This window comes from Macrotis lagotis, chromosome 6 (genome assembly GCF_037893015.1).
Source record: "Macrotis lagotis isolate mMagLag1 chromosome 6, bilby.v1.9.chrom.fasta, whole genome shotgun sequence".
Lineage (NCBI taxonomy): Eukaryota > Metazoa > Chordata > Mammalia > Peramelemorphia > Peramelidae > Macrotis > Macrotis lagotis.
Window position 1 is genome coordinate 1,923,747 of NC_133663.1, and position 26,362 is coordinate 1,950,108.

The 26,362-nt window shown below is 52.5% G+C and overlaps 1 protein-coding gene across 4 annotated transcripts in view; it reads left to right on the forward strand.

The window, feature by feature from the left end:
* Positions 1–269: 269 nt before the first annotated feature.
* The window catches only part of CAMKK1 (calcium/calmodulin dependent protein kinase kinase 1), a 67,902-nt gene continuing 41,809 nt past the window's right edge, over positions 270–26,362 (forward strand). The window contains exon 1 of one of the 4 annotated variants that reach the window (XM_074190558.1): positions 270–352. The gene's annotated coding sequence lies outside the window, so the exon portion shown is untranslated. The other 3 variants (XM_074190561.1, XM_074190560.1, XM_074190555.1) reach the window with 3 other exon arrangements.

A 26,362-nucleotide genomic window follows, 5' to 3' on the forward strand; every position in this document is an offset into this window, starting at 1 on the left:
CGGCGCAGGGTGAGGGGCCCAGAGGGCGGGGCTGGGTGCCAGTGCGGGGGGGGGGGGGGGGGCGGGGGCGCGGTGAAAGGCGGCCCGGGGCGGGGCCCCCCATCCGCCCCCCCCCCGGCCTGCCATTGGCCGCCGCCGCGCGGGGGCCCGCTCCCCCGGCCCAATCGGGCTGCGGCGCGGCCAGGGGCCAATGGGCGGTGGCCGGAGGCGGGGCGCCGGGAGCGGGCGGGGCGGGGGGCGGGGAGTGGGGGAGGGGAGGGGGAGGAGGAGGAGGAGGAAGAGCGGCGGCCCCGGAGCCGGAGGAGCCGCAGCCGGAGCCGGAGGAGCCCCCCGGGGCTGCGGCCCAGGCCAGGTAAGCGGGGCCCGGGGGGCGGGGGGACTCACCTGTCTGAGCTGCCCGGGGGCCCGGTGCGCGGGGGCCGCCGCCAGGCCCGGACCCTCCCCTCCCTCTGGGGCTCCCGGGGCCCCCCAGCGGCTCCCCCGCTCCCCGCCCCCCACGGCAGCTTCCAGGCGGGAGTGGGCGTCCGCTCGGAGGAGCCGGGGCTGAGAACCGGGGGTCGCCCCTCCGCTCCCGGGGGGCAGCCGCAGCGGGGGCCTGCTCCCCGCAGGTCCCGGGGCTCTGCCCATGGGGGGTCCCCGTGGCCCCGGCAGCTCCTCCTCGTGTCATGATTGTAGGTGAAGGCCGGGCCGTGGGGGCCGGGCCGTGGGGTCGGGCCGTGGGGGCCGGGCCGCGGGGTCGGGCCGTGGGGCCCGGCTCCCCTAGCCCTGCGCCCCCCTTCTGGCTTCAGGAAAGGGCCGAGTTCACCCACGCTTCACGGGCAGGTCCCGGGGCGCCTCCGGGACGCCTCCGTCGCCTCGGCCCCCGCCTGGGTGGGCCGGACCAGAGAGGGTCTCCCGGCCCCATCCCGGCTGGAGTCCTGGGGTCCCCGGGCCTCGGCCAGGCTGGCACTTGTCCCGGCTAAGCCTCCGGCCCATCTGTAAACTCGGGGCTGGGGAAAGAGTGACCCGCAGACTCCAGGGCCCTGGAAGGGGGGGAGCCTCCTGCGGGAGGAAACGAGGTCCCTCTCCAGTATTGGGAAGGGGCTCCTCCGGCCACCAGGCCCAGCCCAGCGATTTTTCTGAAGTACGGCCTCAGGCCTTGCAAGCTCTCTGGGGGGAATCTCTCCTCTGAGGCAGATTGCAGCCCTTCTTGTCAGTGAGTGCCGGGTGGATTTCTGGACTCCTTTCCTGGTCCTCAGATGGTCCACAGAGCCCGTGCTGTTCTGGCCGTGACTTGGTGGGCTTAGAGCCACACCGGGGGCCCACCCACACCACAGTCACAGAGGCTTCCGAATAGAACTTCAGAGGAATTCAGAGACTCTGAGTCTTCTCTCGGAACCGAGCTTCTCTTCCGGAGGCCCCAGAGGGGCCTACAGGTCCCCAGACCCTAGAATTTGAGTCAGGACACCTTCCTGCCTCTGACCTCACTGGCTGTGTGGCCCTGGGGCAAGTTGCTTGGTCTCTTGGCAGCCCCCCCCCAGATGAAGAAGCTGAGGGGTTAGCGCTCTACATCAGCAGAGGGACTTTCCACACAGGGATGACATCATCCACGGCTCTACCCCCAAACCGAACCAGTGAGTCAACAAAATCCCATCGGAACAGACTGGGAGACTGGAACCACAGTGGGCTTTGGAGTCCAGACCTCTCGGCCCCCAAGGCCACACCCCGGGCCCTCGCCGGGGCCCTCCAGTGACCCTCACTTGGATGCTCAGCAGATTTTCTCCACAGCCTCCCTGAGGCATTCCCTGCACCTTCCAGCAAATGGAGTGAGTCTAACAGATACATGAAAAATGGTTTTATGACTGAAATGCAGAGGACTGAAGAGTCTGGAGATGTGAGCCGCATTCAAGATTGCCAGAACGTGGCACCAGAAGGGCCTTCGGGAGCCATCACCCAGCTCTGTCCAAGACCAAGCCCCTGGGTCTGGGAAGAGAGGAGGAGGCTAACAGGGAACAGCCAGGGGCAGGGAGGAGGCCATGTTGGCAGCTTGATACTGGAAGGTCGGCCGTCCGGAAGGTTCCAGGCCCTTGGGTGTCCCCAGAAGATCTCCTCCCAGGGTGGCTGGCAAGGGCCAGCCAGGCTCTGATGGCCTAGCCAAACTGCAAGCAGCCCCAGGTCTGTTCCCTCTGGACCTCTGATCACAATTGGAAATCTAATTTGTCGGTGGGAGACCATTGGTACCAGGCCAGGCTGGGGGAGGATGTGGATGCTCACCTCTGGTATTCCAGCTCTCTGGGCCCTGGACAGGGCTGCCTCAACTGAACCTTCTCAGAGAACCAGGGAACCAGGGGAAAGCCAGGGCCCATCTATCCCTCTTATTAGCTCCTCCGCTTAGACTACTTGCGGCTCTCCATGTGGGGCAGCCCTCTGCCAACAACATGCTGGAGGTCTCAGGGCCCAAGACTGGAGGGAACTGAGGCCAAGAAAGGGGAGCCAGGGACTAGCTCAACCCAGATGGGAGATCTGTTCAGCTCCAGGTAGAGAGCAGCCCCAACTTCAGTCAGAGAGAGCTTGGGGAACCTGGTTTCATGGGCCCCTTCTAAGCCTTAGGTCAGCTTCTTCAGGACCTGGAGCTCGGGCAGCCTTGATTTGGATACATTGGTGGCAAGCTTAGCTGTTTTCTTGGGATTCAGTCAGGGATGAGATGGGAAATGAGATGTAGAAATGCTTGGGGGATATAAAGGGTCCTCTTGGGCCTCAGCAGAATTGGAGCTAGGGAGCCACCCTTGAGGGCCCTGGGCCACAGCTGCCCCTTTGAGCTCCCAGTCAGAGATGGCATTACTGGCCACTCAAAGTGGTCCTCAAGAGTGCTCCCCTGGTTTGGAATCCCTGGTAATACTTGTATGAACTACAAGACCACAGTGCGGGGAGAGGAGGGAGGTTCCTCTGAGCAGACAAGCCAGTGGGGGGGGGGGCTCACTCAGCCCAGGGAGGGAACAGAGGACCCTCAATGAGTGTCTCAGCCTCATTGATGGGGCAGCAAAGGACTCCCTGCCACCAGAAGTTGGCTATGACCTTGCCCTCCCCCCATGTCCACCTGCCATAATGGTCCCATTGTTTCCATGTACCCCATGGTGGGCCATGGGAAGCAGACTGGCAACAGAGCTGGATGGGGCCTTGTGTGAGGCAGGAGGTCTTCAAGCTGGGGCTTGTCCCACAGGGCTGTGGTGACAGGTCAGTGGAAGGAAGTGGGCAGGATGAAGAGAGAGATGCAGTCAGGGGGAAGACTGTGTGAACCTAAAAACTCTAGAGAGGATCAGCACTCCCCCTCCCCCTCCTCCTCATTCTCTTCTCCCCTTCCCCCTCCTCCCCTCCTCATCTTCCTCTTCCTCCTCCCTCTCCTCCTTTCATTCCCCCTCCTCCTCCTCCTCCTCTTTTCCCTTTCCTATCCTACCTCTTCCCTCTCTCCCTCCCTTTCTTCTACTGTCCAGTATGGGGCACCTGCCAGGGGAGAGGATAATCAAACCCATCTGGCTTGTCTGGGAGCCTGGAAGATGTGGGCCCAGAGACTTCGGCCCTGGGCCTCTGTGGCCACTTCAGTCCCAGCACCAGGTGCTCAGATTTCTATCCAGGAGAAAGCACTTGAAGCGGGGAAGACCCTGCGCATCCTTCATTTTACAGATGGGAAAGGTGAGGCTGAGGAAGGTCAAGTAGCCAGTGAGAGAGGTAGAGTGGGCCTTCCCTTGAGTCAGGAGGGTCCCCCCAAGTCCTGCCTCCTATCTTGGGGCCCCTCTTCCCTGCCTCTTGGAACATCCACACTTCCAAGTGGCTGGCTGATGAAGGAATCTGGAGGATGGGGAGGAGGGAGGTGGTTGTGGCAGCTGGGCCCGGCTCTTGAGCCACCCCACCTAAGCTGCTGTCCCCAATTAGTCATCACAGAATTGTATTCTGCCTGTAGATTTCTCCCAGAAATAGTCTCCCCATCAGCTGACACAGGCCACCCTGTTCTGGAAAAGGTAAACAGCCTCATTCTTCCCTTTGGCTCCACGTTTCATCAGTAATTACAGAACTTTGTCAGGGAAGGCTCTGGGGGCTCTGTCTGGGTCACCATGGGATAAGATGAATCAGGAACTCTGGGATCCCAGGCAGGGAGAGTCCCTCAATTGTCTGTGCTCTGCCCTGGTCAGGATGGCCTCGGTTCTGGGAACCCTGGTTTAAGAAGGTCAGAGACAGTCTGGGCATGGCCACAGAGGGGCAGCCAGGACAGGGAATGGCCTGGAGTCCTTTGGTTCATGAGAAACAGCTGAAGGGATTAGCGATGTTTAACCTGGCTGGGAGGAGGCTCAAGGAGACATGAGAACTATGTTCCCAAAAGGAAGAGATTTGGTGAGTTTGGCCTCTAGAGACAGAAGACAAACTGAGGTTTGATGTCACAAATACCTTCCAGACATTAAGAGCTGTCCCACAGTGGGAAAGGGGCAGCCTCCAGAGCTGGGGGCACCCTCTCCCCGAAGGTCCATTCTCATTGGGTTATTGTAACACAGAGTCAGTTCCACCAGGCCACCGTGGCCTGGGCCCCTTGTGGCTCTCGTCAACCATCTCTGACTCGATGTTCCCAGGGAAGCCCAGGGCCAGGTGCTTGCTTCTGGGCTACTCATGGAATGATCCAATGGATGCGTGAGAGTGTGCATGTGTGAGCTCACCTGTGTCCATGCCAAAGCCCCCAAGGGCTGGTCTGCTCTCCTCTCCTAAGCACCTTCAGGCACCATTCTGTAGCAGAGATAGGAGGGGTGGGGGCCCAGGCCAGGCTTCACTCACCTCTGGGGCTCAAAGCCTACCTCAGTTCTTTGCACAGCCTTGGGCAATGTGAAGACCTGGGTTCAGTGAATACTTGGTGCATGGATTTGGGAGTGAAGGAGAGAGAGACAGAGAGGTCCTGGAGCTGCTGCATGCTGGGATCTCTATGGCTTTGCCATCCTGTCTGAGGGATTGGTAACAGGGCACAGCAGAATGGCATTTGGGATGTGCTGGGGAGGAGGTGAATTCGAGGGGAGTTCCCTTGGACCATGCTTTCTTCCCAGTTGTCCTGGATCCCCCCCCGACCTCCCCTGCCTGGTCAACTGAGGCCAAGGGGCTGAGCACCGGCCCGGAGCCTGCGCCACTTCTGCTGCCCCCACAGTCAGGGTGCCGAGCCTGTCTGTGAGCACCACCATCGAAGAGGCTGATGCTTCCCAGCTCTGCCAGGCTCTGACTCATCTCTGCAGGCTGGCTGCCGGCCGGCCAGCGAGGCGGGGGGTGACTCACTTAACCTGGACAGGAGTTGCTTGTTGGCAGCCACCCCCAGCACCACTTAGCACCAGGCAGGGGCTCCTCTGATCCTGAGCGGGAACAGAAGTCTGCTCACTGGGGCTTTGCTCCCCACTTAGCACCCTATTTTTGCACCAAGGTGAACCTCCACTCTCTTCTAGGAAAGGCAGTGGAGAGCAGTGGAGAAAGAGGGACCAGAGGGTTGAGCCTTCTGCTCCTTCCTGCCCAGACTCAGAGCATCCCTGAAGGAAAGGGATTAGGAGGCCTTCTGCTCATACCCTCTCCAATTGTGGCAGAAGAAACTGAGGACCAGGGGTCTGATCCAGGGTCCACAGGGAATGAGAAATCGAATCCAGGACCTATTCAGGGAAGGGGAGAAACTTGGCCCCCAGAGGCATCTGAGCCTCAGGGCCCAGATTTAATCCAACCCCTGCTCTGGCTCACCTCTGAAAAGCAAGGACTGGAAAGTGGGGGAGGATAATCAATCCCAATGCTCCCTTTCAGCCAGAGCTTCTAACCCTGCTGTCACCATAGCTTTCTCCTGGTTGGCTCTAAGGAATGTCAAGTGCCCAGTGGGGGGGCAGGGAGGTACTTGTGAGCAGTGACAAAGCAGGGAGAAGGGGCATTGGGACTAGGCCTCTCCTTGTCCCCCTGATTAAAGGCTAGTCAGTCAGACAGAATGGGGTGCCTGGATAAAGGCAGAGAAGGCAATGTTTGGGTCTGATACAAAGCTGGGAAATGAAGCCAATTACAGAACAGGTATCAGAAGCAAAAGTCAAATTGAGTCAGATGGGCTGGCAGAAGGAGCCCAAACTCATAAGGAGAAATGTAGAAAAAAGTCTAGCATGGGGGTGCTGCCAAACCTCAAAGGCAGGAACAAGGAATGGAGAGAACTGATTTCACAGCAGTTTATGAGGAGACCAAGGTTATGACCGACCATAAACGCAACATGAAAGTCATTTGAGAAGTTTGGAGAGAGTTGGAAACCAGCAGAAAGGAAAGATGGCATTGCTTGGACCTCTGGAGAGGACTACTCAGTGAGGAGCCTGTGGTCTCTGGCCAGTGGGGCAGCCTCTTTGTCTATCCTTCCTCCGAGCTCTGTGAATGGAGAGGATTGGCCTCCTATGAGATGGTTGCAGTGATGGGGCATCCTCAAGGGAGAACCAGGTTATAATGAAAGAGGATGTGGGAGGGTGCTGGTTGAAAAGTGGAAACATTGAGGGAAGTATTTGACAGTAGAACCCAACCCTTATGCCTCAGTGTGGTATGGAGGTGATCCCTATTCTTGACTTCAAGGTTTTTGATAAGTGGCTCTTCCCAGATGGAGGGACTTCTGGTATGGGGAGGGCTGACATCTGAGAACTGACGCAGCTCAGCATGGCAAAAAGTTTATTGGTAGCCTGACCAAGGGATGATAACTGGAGGGACCATGGCCTGTTATCATTGGAGGGATCACATGGTGGTCACTGGGGATCATCAAGGATTAGATGTCCAATCAGCACTTGTGGGAGGTGGGACAAGAACATTGGGATGGGCTGTGAATGGACAAAGGACCATTAGGATGATTAGAAGCCTGAGAATCAAACTGCTTGTTCCTGAGATGGACAGACTGAACTCACCTCAGGAAGTAGGGGAGAGGAGCTTGAGGACCATGTGGACCAAGTTGACCTGATCCACATGGAATTAGGCCCTGGCCCTTGAAGGGGAGATGTCTCTGAGTAGGGATCATTTCCTTCATTGGATATGTCCCTGATGCCTAGAACCCAAGAGGTGTAAGACATTGATTTATTGAGAGAACTGACCTTGGGGCTCTGGGTTCTAGACTGTCATGCTTCAGGGGGAGAGGAGCCAAATAGGACTCCAAATAGCAAGTCTATCCTCATTGGAACTTCTCTCTCCAAAATGCCGCCTATAACACTGTATGTTGTAATTCCAAATTGGTTGGTGTCTCATCTCTTCCTAGACTGTGAAATTCCCGAGGGCAGGGGGTATCTGATCTAAGTTTGTGGTCCCAGCACTGTCCAGCATACAAGAAGCACTTAATGATTGCTGAGTTGAATTGGAGATGCTTCCTCCAGTCTCCATCTTCAAAACTATTCTCTGTGGTCCAGACAAACTTGATTCATTTGATCATTCTTTGATGCCCTCTGCACTCTCCCTTTCTGGTCATCTGCCCCTGTCCTTGCCATCCAGCTTGCCAGGACAAGCCTCCTCTCCCCTGGGCCTTCTCAAAAGCTTTCCCTTCCTTCAGGGTTGAAACACCAATAAACCCGCCAGCCTGGCTCCCCTTAGCAGGATCTGAACTCTACTCCCTCCACTAATCTCAGGTCCGAGCTAGGAAATTGTCATATTCTAACGTACGTGTGTGTGTGTGTGTGTGTGTGTGTGTGATGGGTTCACCCAGGCCCTGCCGGAGTAGGAGGAAGCCTCTTGAAGGCAGGCCCTGACTTTCTCTTCTCCAGGTCCTCAGAGTTTAGTCTTCCCCAGTTGCTGAGATGAAATGAGGTTTTGAACTGGCCTCCTAAGGACTTTGCACAGCTCTGCCCCCCCTAAGTCCAATTTATAGTCAAGTGAAGGCGTCACCCTCATGATGTTATTGGTCCTCTGCTGAGAATGAAGGGTGAAGAGCAGCAGTGGCGACACAGAGCTCGGCCAGTGGGACTGGCCATTTCTCTAGTAGGTGAAGAGCTTTGCAGCCCTTCCACGGTCACCGCGCTTGCGCTTGCTTGCTAGGAATTTAATCATCAGACGGTCATTCTGTCCTCTCCCCCTCCCCCCAACTTGAGGAGAGGCTGGCATCAGCCCTCTGGGTGTAGCCTCTGAAGTTGGGCTTTCTCCTCAGCTTGTACTGGGCATCGCCCTTCCCCACTGGGTCTGAGGGAAGGAGGGGAAGGAGGGTGTGGGGAGAAGATGGGTTAGGGCGAAGGAGGCTCTTTATTTCCTGTCTCTTGTCGCTCACAGCTCAAACCCTGAGAGAGGAGCTGTGTTTGAAAGTACATTTAGCTCTTTCATCAGGGAAGGAGGGGAAAGATAACTCGGCAGTAACAGGGGAAGTGGGTGAGGGAAGAAGAGGAAGCTCCTCAGAAGGCCCCAGCAGAACCTCTGTGTCTTGTGGGGGTTGGCCTGGGAGGGGGAGCCCATGTTGGGGGCCAGTGGGGGGGTGCACAGCCAGGCAGGGGCCCGTGATGGGGGGCCAGCCCGGGGAGGGAGAGTCCACAGCTCCGGCAGCCCAGTTTGGCAGTCATCCCTACCTGACCCCAGATCAGCTGCCTTTTCAGTTACCTAATAAAAAAGAACTTATTGAACCTGTCTTGTGGGCCAGACGGCCCAAATCAGCCTTGCCCTCAAGGAGCTCCCAGTCTTTGATTGTTGAGGCGCATGCCAGATCCATACACAGGAGATCAAATTACTATTCCTCCAACCAGAGCAATCATTATTTCATCAGTTACATGGCAAAAATTGCCAAGGGCGTTAATAAAAGGCAAACCCATCTGCTGCGTCACTTTAGAGTTCAAGATTTATGTTTTATCAAATTGCAATCATTCTTAATTTTATTTGAATAAAATAAAATCTCCTTGTGGTAAAAAAAAAAAAACCAAAAAGAGGAAGGAGAAATGGGTGTTGCTACACAAGTTTGCAGGCCCCTCATGCACAAAGGGATGGCCGGGGAAAGCAGCATGGGGAAATCCTGGGAGAGGGTTCATTCCACTGACACAGATCGAGACTAGTGGTGCCAAGAGTCAGAGAGACTCCTTGACTTTCTAGGGTCACACAACCTGCATGGGTCAGAAAGCAAAGCCAGACTGGAATGCAGGCCTTCCCTTTCAAACTGGACTAATTGGGGTTGAGGTGAGCCGTCTGGCACACAGTCGGAGGTCCTGAGAGGAAGCTGAAGCCCTGGTACCCACCTGGGAGGTGACAATCCCCCATGGCTTTCCCAGGGAAGCAATGGTGCCTTTGGCCTTGGAGAAGATTACATAGAAGCTAGCCTCTGGGGAGGGGGCAGCCCATGGGCTGCTTTGTGTTTATGGAGAGCTTTTACCATCCAGGGGAGGACCTTGAGGTCAGAGAGGTGGACTGCATCTTTAAGGGTCTCTGGAGTAATGGGCAGAGCTGGGAAGGAAGAAGTAAGCATCTATTGAGAGCTTACTGTATGCTCTCAGATACCGCGCTAAGACTCTACAAATGTCTCATTTTATCCTTAGAACAACTCCGCAAGTAGGTGCCCTTCTTAACTCCTTTTTTAACATTTGGGGAAACGGAGGCAAACAGAGGTTAAGTGATTTGTCTAGGGTCAATGTGACTAGTAAGTATCTGGGACCTATCATGTACCAGTTGGAATTTGAACCAAAGTCCTCTGAGACGCCTATTCAGAGAGACTGGTGGTTCTAGAAAGATGGACAGCGTTGGATTAGAGTAGGATTAGAGTCCCCAGTTGAGAGGTCAGGAAGGAAGGTGTCCAGCCCTGTGGGGTGATTGTAGGGTGACTTCAACCCAGAGAAGCTTGGCAGTCTTCCCAGAAAGGGCCCAGTCCATGTCAGCCTGCCTTTACCTCCCTAGAGATACAAGGTCAGTCCATTAAGTATCTTCATAGTCAAATGGTACGAGACTGTACCTTAGCTTCAGGCTAAATGTCTGTTTGGAGGCAGTGAGTGGGTCTGGAGTCAGGAAGGCCTGGGTTCAGATTCAGCCTCAACCACTTCCTGGCAGCATGACCCAGGCAAATCGCTTCATCCCTGTTGGCCTCAGTTTCCTCACCTGTAAAATGAACTAGAGAAGAAAATGGGCTGGACTCCATGGGGTTACCAAGAATTGGACATGACTGAACAAAGGTGTTTTCACCCCCAGGCCCTCATCCAAAAGAAAAAACTTGAACAGGACTTGTGGGGTGCAGTGCTCCCTTATTTCACGGCCTCCCTTAGTTTCTCATTTGGCAGGGTGCCATCACTGGCTGGGCATCAGCTGCTGTTGGGTTAGCCTTGGCTAATCCTCCAATTAGCTCGTGCTCCCACCCAGAGAAAGTCTGCTGAGAATCTGGTTCTCTGGTTCTCTCTCTCTCTCTCTCTCTCTCTCTCTCTCTCTCTCTCTCTCTCTCTCTCCCTCTTTCTCTCTCTGACTATCTCTCATCTCTCTTGTCTCTCTGGCTCTCATTTCTGTGTATCTCTTTTTGCGTCTCTATCTCTGTGTCTCCCTGACTCTCTTTGTGTCTCTGGGTCTCTGTCTCTTCTTCTGCCACCCCTTCCTTCTCGCTCTCTCTGTACTTTTCCTTTGCTAAGGTGCATACTCTGTTCACCCTGCCCCAGCAAATAGGAAGCTCCTTAGGGGCAGGGTATCATTTTTCTTTTGCCCTCCCCCCCAAGTCATGGCCAGCATAGGCACTAAATATTGCAGATGACCAAACTGAGGCCAGAGAGAGGAGAAAGGATTTGAGACAGGATTTGAACCCGCGTTCTTTGACCCCCAGTCAGGGTCTTCCCCATCAGACAACATGGGGGTGGGAGCGCTACTAAATTCACTGCTAAAACAGAACTGGATACTGTGTGTATGTGTGTGTCTCTGTGTGTGTATGTATGTGTCGGTGCGTGTCTGTGTCTTTGTGTGTGTGTGTGTGTGTCAGAACTGACAATGACGTCCCCCCCACCTACCCCGGGGAGGTTCCATTTGTGTCCCAGTTTCTCTGGGGCTGACTGAGCCCCTTCTGGCTTTCCTTCTTTCAACCAAGCCTTCTCGCCCATCTGAGGTCAGCAGCTCTCTGGCTCCTGTTGTCTCTGCCCTGTTCTCTTCCCCAGACGGGCCCTGGGAGTCACCCCCAACGAGTCTCAGCCCTCGTTGGCTTTCTGCACAGATTTCCTGAGGAAAGGACTTGGTGTTTTTGTTCAAGGCCTTCAGCCTGGATGTGGTGGGACACCAGGCAGTGTGTCCTGAGAAGCAGCCACATAGGGCCTTCCCCTCCTCCTCAATGCCACCACCCAGCCCAGGGCCTGACTTTGGGATTCCTGCTGGTCCCTTGCCCAGGCGCCAGCAGGTAGCCTTAATTGCAGACACAGGACCAGGGACATCCTCATAGGCCATGTCTGGGGACGTTCTCCTCCCCAGGACGTGACCCCATCACCAGACAGCCTAGGCCAGGGTGGACAAGTGGGCAGCAGAAGCCAGAGCTCTGTTATGAACCCGTCTACCTGGGGACTGAGAGACAGAGCTGGCAAGGGAGGGAGGGAGGGAGGGAAGTGCGCAGTAGGCACCCAGTGCTGCCTGGGGCTGAGCCACCCCTAGCTAGCTTTAACTGCCAGCCCACAGCCCTCACTGAAAAGTGATTCTCTGTTTGAATTCTGCAATCGGGAGGCATTTCCCTCTCCCCTGCTCTGCTGGGTCACTTACTGACCTTGGCCGCACCCTGGGTCCATGTCCCAGGAAGGATGTCAGGAGGCCAGCCTTGACCCAAGGAAATGAAAAGACATGAATTCAGGGTGGGGGTTGGCTCCAAGTCTGGGGCTCCAAGCCAGGATGCTTGATCTCAGGGAGGGGTTGGAAGAAAGTGCCACTTCCCAGGGGAAGGGCTCTGCCCTTCAACGTGTCTCTGAGATCCTGTGGGTAGAGGGGCTGGGAGGGAGGGATCCAAAACTAGAGGTGAACCCTCCCCCCTCCAAGCTAGCATCTTCCCGCCTACCGGCGCCTGCTGCATTTGGGCTTTTCCAGCCCAGGGCCTGGTAGGGAGGCTGAGATCCCACCGCTCCAGAGGGCCCTCAGAAACACAATAACACGAATGAGCAAGAGCAGATGTGTCTGGAATGCCTTCTGGTCTGCAGAACATTCACAGACTGTGATCTCAGTGGCGCTTCCCAACAATTCTGAGAGGAGGCACTGGCATGCCCACAAGACAGATGAGGACGCAGTCACAGAGCTGGGGTAGCTGAAGCAGATTCTGAACTTGGGCTTTCTGCCTCTAGTCCTCATTTCCCAGTGGATGTCAATGCCCTCTCATGGCCTTCCCAGCTCCCCCAAACTCCAGCCACTTTAATAGAAGCAGGATGCCGGCAATTTCATTGCGCCTAAGGCCTTTGAAAGGGGTCTTCCTGTCTCTCTCTATGCCACTCTGGGCTGGCAGGCCCACCAAGTTCAGGTCAGTGGGCTTGAGGTGAGCAGCTCTCTCTAGGCAGTCAACGAGCCTCCTCCATCCTGGCTTGCATCAGTTTGAAACTAGGGCCCCCTCTCTTTGGTGGTGGGTGGGTGCTGGGAGGGGTGGGGTTTGTGGGCTTCTCTGCTGGCCCTGAGTAATCTCCATTAGCTCAAACCATGGGTAAATTCCCCCATGTAATCCAGGGCCCGGGCTCGGCCAACACTGTTGCGTTGACGACTGTAACCAGAGAACGGCCGTGCACTCAACAAACAGTGATTAAGCCTCTACTGTGTACAGACAGGAGCAGCAGTTGTCTAGCTGGGCTGCTGCTTGTCCACGTGGATTGTCTGGCAGGGGGTTGCCTCCCTGCTCCAGGGTTTTCCGAAGCTCTGTTAGGCAGGGTGTGGTGCTGGGGCTGCTGCTGCTGAGGAGCAGGGGACCTCTGAACAGTTTGGAGCCATGCAAGTGCTGGGGTTTCCTCGGTTTCCCCAAGACCAGGTCCAGGAAGACTAGGGCTGCTGGGTGAATTTTTCTGTTCTGTTCCAGCCCTGGCTGAAAGCTCCTAGTAGCAGCTGCTCTCTCTTTTGTATAGGAATGAAAACAATATGTAAATAAATATTTGAGTAGTTTCTTCCAAAGGGACCAGCAGTGCAGAAACCTCATCTGGGTGAGAGATGCTTCCTCAGCCTTCCCATTGCACACTGGCATTCTCATTTGCCCAGGAACCCATCCTCCCTTCAAGACTTTGCTGCCAAAAGCTGATGGGGGGGGCAGACAAATCAAATTGCTCTCTGTAATTTTTAAAAAATTAAATGGCCGCCTGACGAGAAGTGGAGCCAGAGTCCAGGGATGATGGCTGCAAGCACAGCAGCATGTACTTGACTGCTTTTCTCCGAAGGCTGACGTCACAAGATGACGCAGCAGACGGTCCAAGTCACCTATTGGATTCATTCTCCTGGCATTGGAGAGAGCGTCCCTGGAATGGGTCAGGAGCCCAGAGCCCAGCCAGGCAGGAACATTGGGCATCATCTTTCAAGATTTAATTGTGGTTTTAAGGATAAAACACCATGCTGGTGCCAGAAAAGAAGAAAGAATCTCCTTAAGAACCAGATGGAATAGGAGAAATGCCTCAGGGGTGGGTGGTGTGCTGACAGCTGGACTCCCCTCCAGTTCAGGCTTCCATGGAAGGCTTTATAGAGGAGATGAAGGTGCCCCGAGGATGGCTTGAGCCATGTCCAGAGGTGTGCTGGGGACAGCCCTTACTCAGCCAGTTGTTGAATGCTCAGGGTGAGCATTTACCCCTTAGACTGATTTTTTGGTTGTTGTCTAGTCTTAGGAAAAGGATGGAGAAAATGATTCTGGTGCAGCTTATTTTGTTTTTCATTCATGTGTTTTCAGGGAACCAGTTGTTAAAAGATTTACCTTGATCATGTCCTGTGTTGGTGATGAGCCTGGTCTGGCAAGATTATGGAGAAATGGGAGACAGTTACACAAAGGCATGTTAGAGCCACCGTGTGGAGTGGGGAGGGGGCTTTGAGTGTCAGATCAAGAAGATGGCACTTGATGGGTCTTAATGCCCACAAGATCTGTAAGCAGGTTCTTCCACTACCCAGGTGGGTAGGGGTGGGAAACACAGCAGCAGAAAGGGGGACCAAAGGTCGGAGGTAGAAAAAGGGTCAAGATAGAAGTGACAGGGCTTGATCACTGAGCGGAGGAGAGAGAGGGAAAAGAATCTCAAATATAGGAGACTGAGGAAATGGAGATGCAGGTTTGGGAGAAAGAATCCTGAACTCCAATTTGCACTCTCAGAGTAGCAGGTGCTTGTGGGGCCTCCAGGTGGAGATGCCTGAGGGTGCCTCCGTCTTCCAGAAGCAGGAGGCTGCACCATCATCTGTACGGGTGGTGAGGAGGAGAAGAAAAGTTTTAGAACCGAGGCTGAATAAGGGGAGTTCACATGGGTAAGGTCGAGGAATTGCCTCCCAGGGGTGAGAGCTCAGCTGCAGTTTTACTCTGAATAGCTACGCTTTGATTTCTTCCTTGTGACATTCTGCTCATGCATGCTCAGCAGCCCTGGAAGGAATTCTTCCTTTTCTCTGAGATATATTTTAGAGCAACCTCAAAGCTAGGCTGTCGGCAGCTTTCACTAGTAATTATAGTACCTGGGGATGGGTTTTGTCTAACTTTTTTAAAATAACTTTTAACACAGAATTTCAGGCCATCTTTGGGGTTATAAATGTCCAAAACTTCTTCAGATTTTGTCCTGAATATTAGCTGAAATGAGTCAACATTTCCTCACCCATCTCCAACTCCTGCTACTATTTAGTGAATGAAATGCCTTTCTTTTAATACATGAACCATTTGTGATTTATAAGTTTGACCTTCATTTGGGGAAGCACTAGCTTAGCTTCCATGGAGAGTAGTTAATAGATCATAGATTTGGAATGGAAGGGAATTTGAGATGTCCTCCAACCTACTGCCTTTCTTTCCTCTTACACATTTGCTTCTGAATGAAAGCAGAGAAAATCATCAGTCTCTTCTACTGAAGGTGGGACAATTTTAATCTCCTCATTGGGTCCACAATGCCCTCAGCTGGGCCTTCACTGCCCTTTGTGGCTATAAACTTGGAAAAGGCTGCCTTCCCTATGACTCTCTTCTTCCACCAGTATAGTCTGACTTCTGAGCTCATCACTTCACCAAAACTTAATCACCAGAACCAGAGCTCTTTTCTCATCCTCATTGTCCCCGACCTTGCTGCAGTCTTAGACACTGTCGGTCACTCTCTCCTCCCATATACTCTCTTTTCTCTAGGTTTTCAGGACATCCTTTTGTGTGTCTGTGTGTGTGTGTGTGTGTGTGTGTGTCTGTGTGTGTCTGTGTGTGTGTGTGTGTCTGTGTTTCTGTGTGTGTGTGTCAGTCTCTTTCTGTTTCTGTCTCTCTCTCTTTATCTCTGTCTCTGTCTCTTGTCTTTCTATCTCTCTGTCTTTCTCTGATTGTCTTTCTCTCTCCTCCTACCTCATCCTTTGTTAGATCCTCCTATTTGGGATTGCATCTTCGAACAACGGCAGTAGCCTCTAACCATGGGAGTCCCTCTCACTTCTGTCCTGGGCCTCTTACCTCCCTTTAATCTCCTCAGATTTGACTTTAAGACAACTTGGACTGGATGTCCAGTAGACATCCTAAACTAGACAAGTTTCAAACAGAACTCATTACCTTTCCCCCTCAAATCTTCCCATATTTCTGCCATCCCTGTTATTGTACAGATACTATATGCTCCCAGTCCCCCAAATTCTCAATCTAGGAGTCATATTGGACACCTCCCTCTCTCCCACCCAAATAGTGTCTTTGTGGTATCTCCCACCCCTGTTCAAAACTTCCTCAGCTCTGACCTGGACTGTGATGATAGCTTCTGTGTATGTGTTTGGGGCAGCAGGGGTGGGGGGCTCTAGAGGTTCTCCCTACTCTAGTCCAGACTCTATTTAGAGATTTTCCTAAGATGCAGATCCAATCATACCACATGTTCAACTCCCACTCAATAAATTTCAGTGATTTATTCTAAGTTTCAGTTTAAACCTGATCTTCCATAGGAAGCCTTCCTTAAACCATCCTCATTCCACTCTCTCCTGTATGTAACTGGGTTGCATATATTTGCTTATGTGTTGACTTTGTACAAAAATTTTTTAATTTTACATAACCAAAATGATCTATTTTACATTTTATAATGCTTTCTGTAGCTTCTTGGGACCTAAATTCTTCCCTTATCCGTAATACAATAGATGATAAATGATTCCATGCTCTCTTAATTTACTTATGATATTACAAAATGGGTAAATCAGGTACCCATTTTGACCTTATCTTAATATACAGTGGAACTGCTGGTCTGTACCTAGTTTCTGCTATACTGTTTTCCAGTTTTCCCAGCAGTTTTGGGCAAATGATGAGTTTTTGTTGGCTCTTTGGGTTTATCATATATGAGATTACTATGGTCATTTACTATAACGTAGTTTGTAACTAACCTATTCCATTGATCCACCATTCTATTTTTTTTGCCGAGTACCAGACTGCTTTGCTAATTGTCGCTTTATAATACAGTCTGAGATCTGGTATGACAGTAAGACCACTGTCTTAAACATTTTTTCCCCTTGATTCTCTTGCTATCCTTCTTCAAGATGAATTTTATTTTCTAGCTTTTCAATTATTTTTGATAGTTTGATTGATATGTCAGTGAATAGAATAATCTAGGTAGAATTGTCATTTTGATTATATTGTCTTGGCCCACTTATGAGCAACTAATATTTTTCCATTTGTTTAGCTCTGACTTTATTTTTATGAAAAGTGTTTTATAGTTGTGTTCATATAGTTCCTGGATTTATCTTGGCATGGAGACTCCCAAGTAGTTTATATTGTCTACAGTGATTTTAATGGAATAGAATTTCTTTTTCTATAACATCCATTTCAAACTAATACTGCATTTGTTTCCGTTATAGTTACATTCAATGGCATGGCTTATTTTGTGATTTTCAAGCTAAAAAGTGCACTATCACCTTAAGGAATTCGTTGTTCTGTTGACCTAGAATTTCTCCTCTACCGGCTGTTGACCTCTTTGTACTTCTATTTTGTGAATAAATTCTTTGAGGTTTTCAAAGAGATTCTTTAAAGGGAACTAAGGAGTACCAGGGGGTACAGACAGATTATTTTGATCCAGAGTGAGGAAAGCCTGAGTTCAAATATGACCTCAGACACTTATTAGCTTCATGACTCTGGGCAAGTCTTTTCACCTGTTTGCCTTGGCTTCCTCATCTGTAAAATGGAGCCCATAGCAGCACCTGCCTCACAGAAATCCTATGAGGATCAAATGAAATAATATTTGTAAAGTGGCTTGTACATGGTAGACCCTCTCTAAACTGAACTTCCCCATCCTTCCCTTTCTCTTTCTCCTTTTCCCCCTCCCCTTTTACAGAATATATAGAAAGATATATAATTGAGAGATTGACTCCTGGGCCTTGCTTGTCATCTTTCTCCTGTGACTGAGACGAACTATGATTTAGTTGGTGTTTTAAAGTAGTTTTCTTTTTTTTTTAATGGTTAGAGATTCTTTCTTAGCCTTTATAATTTTGGAACCTAGCAATCATGTCCCTAGAAGGCTTCTTGATAGGATTCCACCTTGCTGGGGTCCTGTGAATTTTTCTACTTGCCTCATTTATCCAAAAGAACAATTTTCTGTAGCTGCTGAAATGTTAGGTTTTTGTCCATTTGCTTGTTTTTATATACTTTCTAAAATTTTGACTAAAAGTGAAATTTTCTGGCCTTTCTTCCAAGTTTTCTGCTCTGACTCACGTTGCTACTCATTGTTTTCTAAGGTTTGTGACATTCTGGTCATTATGCAATTTTATCTTCATTGTCCATTGACTTTTCTCTTCTGCACATTCTGCTGGATGGTCCCTTCTGAGATATGTCATTGTATGTATGTGTATGGGAGGGTCTGGATGGCTGTTGAGGTGCTCCCCAGCTTCCATTCTGGGGCTTCAAAGTCTACAGCTTTCCATAGAGAGTTCTGATGCTTCTAGGTTCCTTTCCTGTATCCCTATGCCTTTTTCCCTCTCTAAGTTGGCACACCTATTTTGTCTCTTTGGCCCATTTACTGTTTCCTGTCTTTTCTCCTTTCATATTTCTTGCCTGCCTGCCTACCTGCGGTGTTCTGATGCCAACACTGCTGCACTAGGCTCTGTCCTTGTCTCACTCGTTATCATTTAGATAAGTTTTATTGAGCTTGGTTTTGTTTCCAAAGTGCTGTGGAAGCCTTGAAACCTGCTCTTTGCTGTTGCCTCTCCCAGAGGTCTCTGGTCCTGGGTCTTCGTGTTCCCTCCTCCTTGTCCCCTCTGGTTATTCCTTCCTTGTTCCTTTGCCCTCCCAGGACTTGGAATCTCAAGATGCCAGGACTGTGGCCAGCATGATACCTTAAAATGAAATTGAGAAAGTTTACAAAATGAAAATAAAACATGGTGTTTCAAGATAATGTGGTTTTCTAAGTCAATCTGTGCCCATCCTTATGGATGGTTTAATGGGGCCCACTTGCTGTTTGAGTTTCATGCTTGAGGGTGAAGGAAGCACTGAATTTGAATTTAGGGCCCCTAGGATTGAGTTCCAGTTCTGATACTTATTCCCCCATGACCTTGGGAAAGTCCTTTCAGTTGACCTCAGTTTCTCCTTCAATTCAGGGAGAGGACCAGGTTTACAGAACCTATGAGACACTTCTAACTCTAAAATGGCAGTTCCTGACCTCACCTTGTTTCTCTACTTCACTTGCCTTCCTTCCTTTGGGGTGACAGTCATAGGAGGAACAGGCCATGCTTACAGCATACAAGGCCGAGGCTGTGGGTCTTGGAGGGATGGGTGCCAGTAGGAGGCAAAAGCTTCTGAACTGAGTGAGACCAGAGGCCTTGGGCTGGGACCAAAGGGAGCCATAGCCCAATCGAAAGCCCTAACTTCTAGACGCTGGTGAGCTGCTAGGCTTGGCGGTGAGACAGGACTGGCTACCTGTTCCCTGCTGGTCAAGACTAGTCAGGGAGTCCTCCCCACTGTTGGCAGGTCAAGTTCTGGCAGTTCAGGGGCAGCTGAGCTGGACTTAGTGGTTTCCTGCCCTAGCTGTCCCCTCTCCTCCCCCCCCCCCCCAGCTATGTAGAACTCATTAAGCTCAGTGCTAGAGACCACTCCCTACCCGTACCCCCACACTGCCCCTCTTGGGCAGCTGGTCAGCCAATTGGCTACCTCCTCTGTCTCTTAATGACTTAATCTGTTTGTGTGAGTATAAATAGGGGAGGGAAGGGGGCAATTGGAACTTTTGCCTCCCTTGCTGCTCTCTGCTTCTGCCATCCATCCAATTCATAATTGGCAGCAACTGGACACGTGCCCTCAGGAGGCCTAGAGGCAGAGAGCAGGAAGCAGAGCTTAGAGGCAGGGAGCTCTCTGACATGTATGGGTGGAAGGGAAAAGTTCTGGTGGCAGAGGAGAGGAATAAGATGGGGGTAGAGGGGCATCGGCCTTGATGATGAACTGGATAGGAAAAGGAAGCCAAAGATAATAGCTTGAGTCTGGACTGGAACTTTGGGGGGGGGGGTGTTTGTGCCTTGAGAACTGGGCTTCCCAAGGGTCAGTGAAAACCACCTGAGCTCAGCCAGTGACCATAGCAGCAGAAACCAGGGGCCTGGTGGGAGGGACACTAAAGACTGACCCGACAGGAGAGAATGATGCTTCTTGCCTTCCATCTGGGGCTGCTGAAGAGTGGGCAGCCCAACCTAGTCCAGGGATGCCAAGGCAGGGAGATCATTCCCTGGCCTCAGGAGAGCCCCCCCCCCAAACCCTTCCCTATCTGATGGCCTGATTTTCTGTTCCAGAGGTGCCTTCATAAGCCTTAATTAAAGAGGAGATGGTGATTTTCAAGCCTCAGATGCTTCCCTGTGCCACCCTGACAGGACCTGTTTGGTAGAGGGGATGGGGAAGACTCTCCTCCTCCTTGGCCTAGGAGGGCTGCCTAGAAAGGGCCAGGGCTAGGACACCCTCCCTCCCCTCAGCCAAAGGTGGGGACCGTGCCTCCCTAGTCTTGCTGCCAAGGGGTCTGGCTGCAGCTCACTGGTGAACTTTTGCCAGCATGGGCCTCTGTGGAGACCTCTCCTCCCTTCTTCAGGACAAGGGGAAATTGCAAAGGAATTCTAGCCTGGTGCAGACTGTAAGGTCGGGAAAGGAGGGCCACCAGGGCTCCCCTTCGGGAGTGCTGGGGTGAATGGCAGAGCTCTAGAGGTCCCATCAGACCACCAATGTCTGCTAGGCGAGGCCAGTCCTGGGTCTGAGGGGAGACAAGGCCTGAACTGGAGGCTGGAGGAGCACACCCCTGCAGAAGCTCAGTCTCAGCTCTCAACTGGGGTCCAAAGACTGGGGCTGCCTGCCTGTAAAGTTCTAAATTAATCTATTGATCAAATAATGACCTTTAAAAACTGCCACCCTATGTGCCAGTTCCTAGGCTGGTCCTTGGGGTGCAGAGACCCTCAAGGGCTGCCACTCTAATAGAGGAGGCATCAAGGAAGAGGGGAGAGGGCTAGGCAGGCCAAGCTGCCCAGGTGGCTCCTCTGTACACACCCATCAGCAGGGCTTGGTCCAAGGGTGGGAGCCCTTGATCAGCACTTCCCCAAGGACTGGGCCTGCGTCCAGGAAGGCCCAGAGGGGCCTGGAAAGTCAGGCCTGGGGATATGCCTGGGGAGTCATCTGGAGGGTTACACACGGCTCTCTCGCTGTGAGGATCTTCTCTATCCACCAGCTGGTGGAGACTGGGAGACTCCTGGGTGGGGCTCTTCTCTGAACTCGACCGGCGGGTTCTCCCCCAGCAAGCTGGGCACTCTTCCCTGGACCTGTGCCCATGCTACACCACACCTGCCAGGCTGACATGTGGGGCAGAGGCCTGCAGACATATGTCTGTCACGGTTGCATCTGCTAACTGGTAAGATCTGGGGCCTGGGTGGAGGGTGTCTGGGGAGGCTGAGCCCTGCCCGCCTCTCTCCTTTCGGAGCCAGGCCTCCAAGTAGAAAGCAGCCCGATGAGACGGCTGGTCTAATCCCTGGGGCAAGAAGCAGCCTGCAGAGGTGAGCAGGGAAGATCAGCAGGCAGGGATCCTCCCACTTTAATCTGGGGTCTCCCTGGGTCTTCTGGCCTCTGCCAACAGGCTCCTCTCTGGATCTGTTTGGGTCCTTCAGATTTCCAAACTATCTGTTGGGGCGGGGGTAGTGACTGGGAGACATCTGGCCAGGCCTGGTTGCCCCCTGGCCTCTGGGAAGGGCTCCAGGCTCACCGTCCCTCGGGTTTGGGAATTGAGGGGCCAGGTGCTCACTCCTCAGCTTTGTACCCACTTTGGCCTCCTAAATGGATTTTTAATGTTTTTTTTTTAAAAAAAGAAAAGCGTTTTGTGGGTTTTTATATAATTCTGTCTGTGAGTCATCAGGAGTGGGCAGTAATACAGAGATTCTGGGCTGGGTCTGGTGGGAGCTTCTTCATGGTTGGTGCTGGGGGTTCCCTGGCTGGCCCCCCAGGGAAGGCAGGCCCCAGCCTCTGGCCCCCATGCCAGCCCTTCCATGGATTTCCTCCAAGCAGGGCATTTTCCAACTTCCCCAACTGCCCCAGAGGCTCCTGGTGGGCCCCAGGGACCCCTTGCCATCATTAATTGGGCCATTTTGCCCTCCCCTGCTACTACATCTGCTAGAATTCTTGGCCCCCTGAGCCTTGGGAAACCTCCTTGTTCTCCACCTCCTACCCAACCTGCCCCATTCTATCTCCTCCCCGCTCATCCAGGGGGCCCTATGCTCCAAGAGAATGTAAGCTTCCTGAGAGGAGGGCACTGGCCCATACCTGGCCCAGAGACAACCATTCCTCCCCAGGAAGGCCACCTGAGCCCTCCTGTCTTTCAGCTGCAGAGACCAGGGCACCAAGTCCTCTGGCACTTGCTTCTAGGTGGTCTTGGGTAGTCCCTGGTCATTCCAGGGTCTTTGCTAGGCATTGACTTGGAAGTGCAGTTAGGCTGACCATGGCTCTGGGCTCTTGGTTCCTCCCTCAAGGACAAGGTGGCTACCTCTCTGAATGTGCCATCCAAGGCAGGCTGAGGGTCCCAAAGGGGAGCCCATCAGAAGTTGTAAAATTTCACTTGTTCTACTCTTGGGGTCCTGAAGGGAAGGTGCCAGGCTTGTGCTTCCTCAGTGGATCCCTCTGGCATCCCTTGAAGCAGCTCTCTTTTCCCCCCTTTGGAATGAAGAGAAAAACAGCAGGGCAGGGAGAGGAAGGCAGGGTTGGTGAGACCACACTTCTTAAGCCTCTTCTTTGCCTCCAGAGGGCCTGAAAATGAGTTAGTGTGGGTTTGTAGCCATTGGAGTGGACGTGTGTCATTTGAACTGCCTGCTGGAAGTGCCCAAAAAGGCAGCTGGTGATGGAGGGCTGATGCTCAGGAGAGACCAGGGTGGACAGAGGAATGGAGGCATCCCCTGCCCGGAGATGACCATGAAGCCCATGGGAGCTGATGAAGCCCCAGAGACGGTGGAGAAGGAGAGGGCCAGGACACCTACAGAGAGGGATGGGCACAGAGGAGACAGGGGCATACCACTGTGAGGTATGGAGGAGATGGCCAGCTTGGGGAGAAGCCTAGATGGAGTTCTGGAAGAATCTTTTGGGCTTGCCAAGCACAGTCACCTCAATGCCCACTGACAGTGTCATCTCAGAATAAAGTCCGGAGGGGTTGGGCATGGGTAGCCCAGGGAAGAGAAGGCTATGGGGTGCTCAGGAGGGCAGTCAGGGACTTGGGTGAGGCTCGTTCTAGGAATGAATGGGCAGTATGGAGAGGCAGATAGCAACTCAGTATTCAGAGAAGTCTTGACTCTGGGGAGGAGAAGGGCTCATTGCCCTCTGAGGAAGTCCAGCAGAGCAGGAGGACCCTCATTAGCCAGGGGCTGGAGTTGGGCTCCACTGATGGGGCTCTGAGATTCTGCCGTCTCGGTACACCAAGGGGCAAAGTTCCGAGTCACCTCGGGACCTTGCGTGTCTGCTCATGTGACAGGATTTCCCGCTCTCTTGGGCTTCCTAGTCTCCAGGCACTAGCAGTAATGGCCTGCTGAAGAATGGGCAGGTACTTCAAGACTCCTCCTTGGTCGTCAGAGGTTCCATCTGGGGCTACATTTCTCAGATGGGAGGATTCCATCCCATGGCAGAGAAGGGGCCCTGAGGGGGAGTTCTGGAAAAACCCCCTTTGCTTTGGCTCAGCCCCCTCTCCAGGGCAGCTTTCTTGGCCTCACTGCCCATACTTACTTTTCCCTCTGAACAGGATTGGCTTTGGGAATACCCAGCTACCCTGCCTGCTCTGCCCCCTCTCTGCTTCCCCTGCCAGCTGCAGCAGGGCCTTTACTGTTACCCTTCCCAATCTCCTGTTCCCCCTCTCCTGATTGAGGTAGGAGGTGCCTGGAGGACCAACCCCTGGCCTGAGCCAGGTTGGCCCTTCCATCTAGTGACTCTTTTGGTCTTTATCCTCTCCACAGGACCAATTCCCATAGAGCCTTCCCTTAAAACAAAAGAACAGTTAAGCTTGTTACCCAAACAACAGCCACAGGTATTGGTGTATGCAGCTTCCCTAACCTGTGGTTCCCCACTTCTCTGTGGAAAGGACAGACGGTGCTTTGCTATCTATTCCTGGGGACCAGGTAGCTTCATGAGCTACCTTTCTGTCCATCTCATGTAGGTGCAGACTGTTCTCCTGATCAACTTTTAAGACAGCTGGTGGCTCCATGGTTCGAATGCTGGGTGTAGAAGAGTCAGTGAGACTCAAATTCAAATCTGTCCTCAGATAATTTGAGGAGCAAAGAAAATACTATCTGTGAAAAACTTAGCACATAGAGCCTGTTTATCCTGCTCCCTTTCTTCAAAGGGGGCTTCCCAAGTCTCTTTGGATTCCTCAGTGTGGTCATCTCAGGACCCTTCTGTCCTCGCTACCTAAGCATGTTGGGGGATTATTGTCCTTATGTCATCTCCCATCCCCCTTCTCCTTTTGCCATCCATAAACTCTCAGTCGAGACTTTTCCAACGAATCCCATCTTCTCATGATGTGTGGCCAAAGAATTATTGAAGCTACTGTTTCCGATTTGACCTTCCAGTGAAAAATAGAATTTCTTAAAGTATTGACTGATTTGATTTCCTTGCTGTCCAAGGGAGCTCAAAAGTGTTCTCTGGCACCACAATTCTGCGTTTTGCTTTGCTTATAATCCAGCTCTCCCAGTCAGACATTACCCCTGAAAAAGCCCTCGCTTTGACTGTATGGACCCTGTCTCTGCTTTTTAGTCTTCTGGCCAGATGGGCCATAGCTTGCCTTCCAAGGAGGGAGCATTTTTTTATGTTCGTGGCTGTAGTCACCATCTGCAGTTATCTTTGAGCCCAGAATAGAAAATCAAACCTTTACTGGGACCTGATTGGTTGTTCTCAAGAAGCTCATTGCTCAACCATGGAATTTCCTTTCTACTCCTGGTTTAGCTGAGAGGATGAAGGAACGATGTATGGGAGAGATGGCACTTGGACTGGACAGGTCAACATTAGAGTGGAATGTAGTCCCAGCCTTCAGGAATTCCTAGGGTGGGGTGGAGGAACATGAGATGAGATCAGGGAACACTCCCTGGTCCAGTTTGTCTGGAAGAGGAGGAGGATTATGCAATGAGGCTGGATGAACCCAGTGAGGAAGGACAAAGGGAAAACAGTTTGGCTGAACTGGGGGATGGGAGGGGCCATCCAAAGCTCAGCCCTTGGAGGATGCACACAGGCGATGGTAGAAAGGACATATATCAAGGATATGCAAGAGGGCAGGAATGCTAGGAAGAGGTGTTGAGTGGCAGCCCCTTGAATGCAGGACATCTTCCTTTTGTGTCTTGGTAGCTCTGCTCCCTGCCAAACACAGGGCTTGGCCTCTTGGGGCTGAATGAGTGTCTGGGGTGTGCTGAGACTTGGTCTCAAAGCTTCCAAAGGGTCCGAGTCAGCCGTCTGAGGAAGGGAGAAGCCACTAGCTGCTTCAGAGAAAGCCAGAGAGTGCCAGTGTGATGGAGCAACCATTTGTGGCTCATCTCTTACTGTGGAGGAGGAGGGTGATCAGCCTGGAGAGGGCGGGCGGCATGCCTTGGAGAGGGAAGCTTGGCAGAGTAGGTGGTGAAACCACAGCCAGACCGATCGGGTCTCTGATTTGAGAAAGGAATCTGCTGCTGGGATCCAGGAGCCCCGACTGGTCATCTGAGGACCATGGTCAGCCTGCCAATAAACATTTCTTAAGCACCAGCTATGGGCCACACACCGTGCCAGGCGTCGGGAGAGGGCTTGGGGGAAAGGCTTGCTAAAAAAAAGTCAAAGATCCCAGTTTTCAAAAGGGAGAGGGAGGAGGCAGATTTCCAGAAGACAACATTACCCAGAGTGTTGTAGGACCTGAGAAAGCCAACCTCGTTAGCTTTCTGATAATGAAAGTTACCATATTCATATGATGCTTGAAAATTTGTAAATCTCTCTGGACTTGGAAATTCGATCCTCATAGATCTTCAGGGTTACAGATGAAGAAACTGAGGCTCCTGAGGAGAGTAGTGGCAGGACCAACCTTGAGCAGCTTTTATGTGACAGCCCTCTCCCCCACCCCACCCCGTGCTTCTCCGGGGCTCTTCCTCCTGGGCCACTTTGAGTCTGATTGGCTGTGGCAGGGAAGGATCATGCCAGGCTTCCAGCCAGTCTTTGTGGACATGATAGAAGTGTGTGGATTACTGGGTTGATGCCAACTTGGAAGGGTCAGGTCTTGAGGGGAGGGCCTCTGGGCTCTGTCTTGTTTTGTCAGTGAAGCCAGCAACTGGTACTTAAAACTCTTCTGAAAGAGTGAGCCAAAATGAACAAGGAGGTGTGACTGGATGAGAGGGTGTTCACATAAGGAGATGGAGAAAACCCTCTGCCCGCATGGGGGCTACCCATTCTGGCTGCTCCCTTCTGGGCCCAGCCTATCGTCTCCTTGCAACTCTGATTGGACCGTTAAAGGACGATCATGCCAAGTCACTGCCTTTGTCTGAGAGCCAAAGACTCAGCTACTTCATAAAGCGCCATCCTGAGCACTGATCCAAGAGCTCCATTATCGTGCGTCAGTCAGTGGGGGCTGGGGCTGAAGAAGACTCGGGGCTCTTGGATGGACCAAGGAGCTGAGCTGGGGCCACGCCTGGGCCAGAGAGAAGGAAGGGTTCTAGTAAGGTCTGAACTGTCAGATCAGTTCCCACTGTAGGAGGGTGGCAGGACCCGTGCCCTCCCCAAAGCCCTCAGGGCTTGGCTGTGGCAACCTCCAACTGTTGTGGCCTCTCTGGGAGCTTGGGGAAGAACCAGTCCTGGCAGGAAGGGAGCAGGTAGGTGGGTGGGAGTTTGTGGGTTGTGCATCCA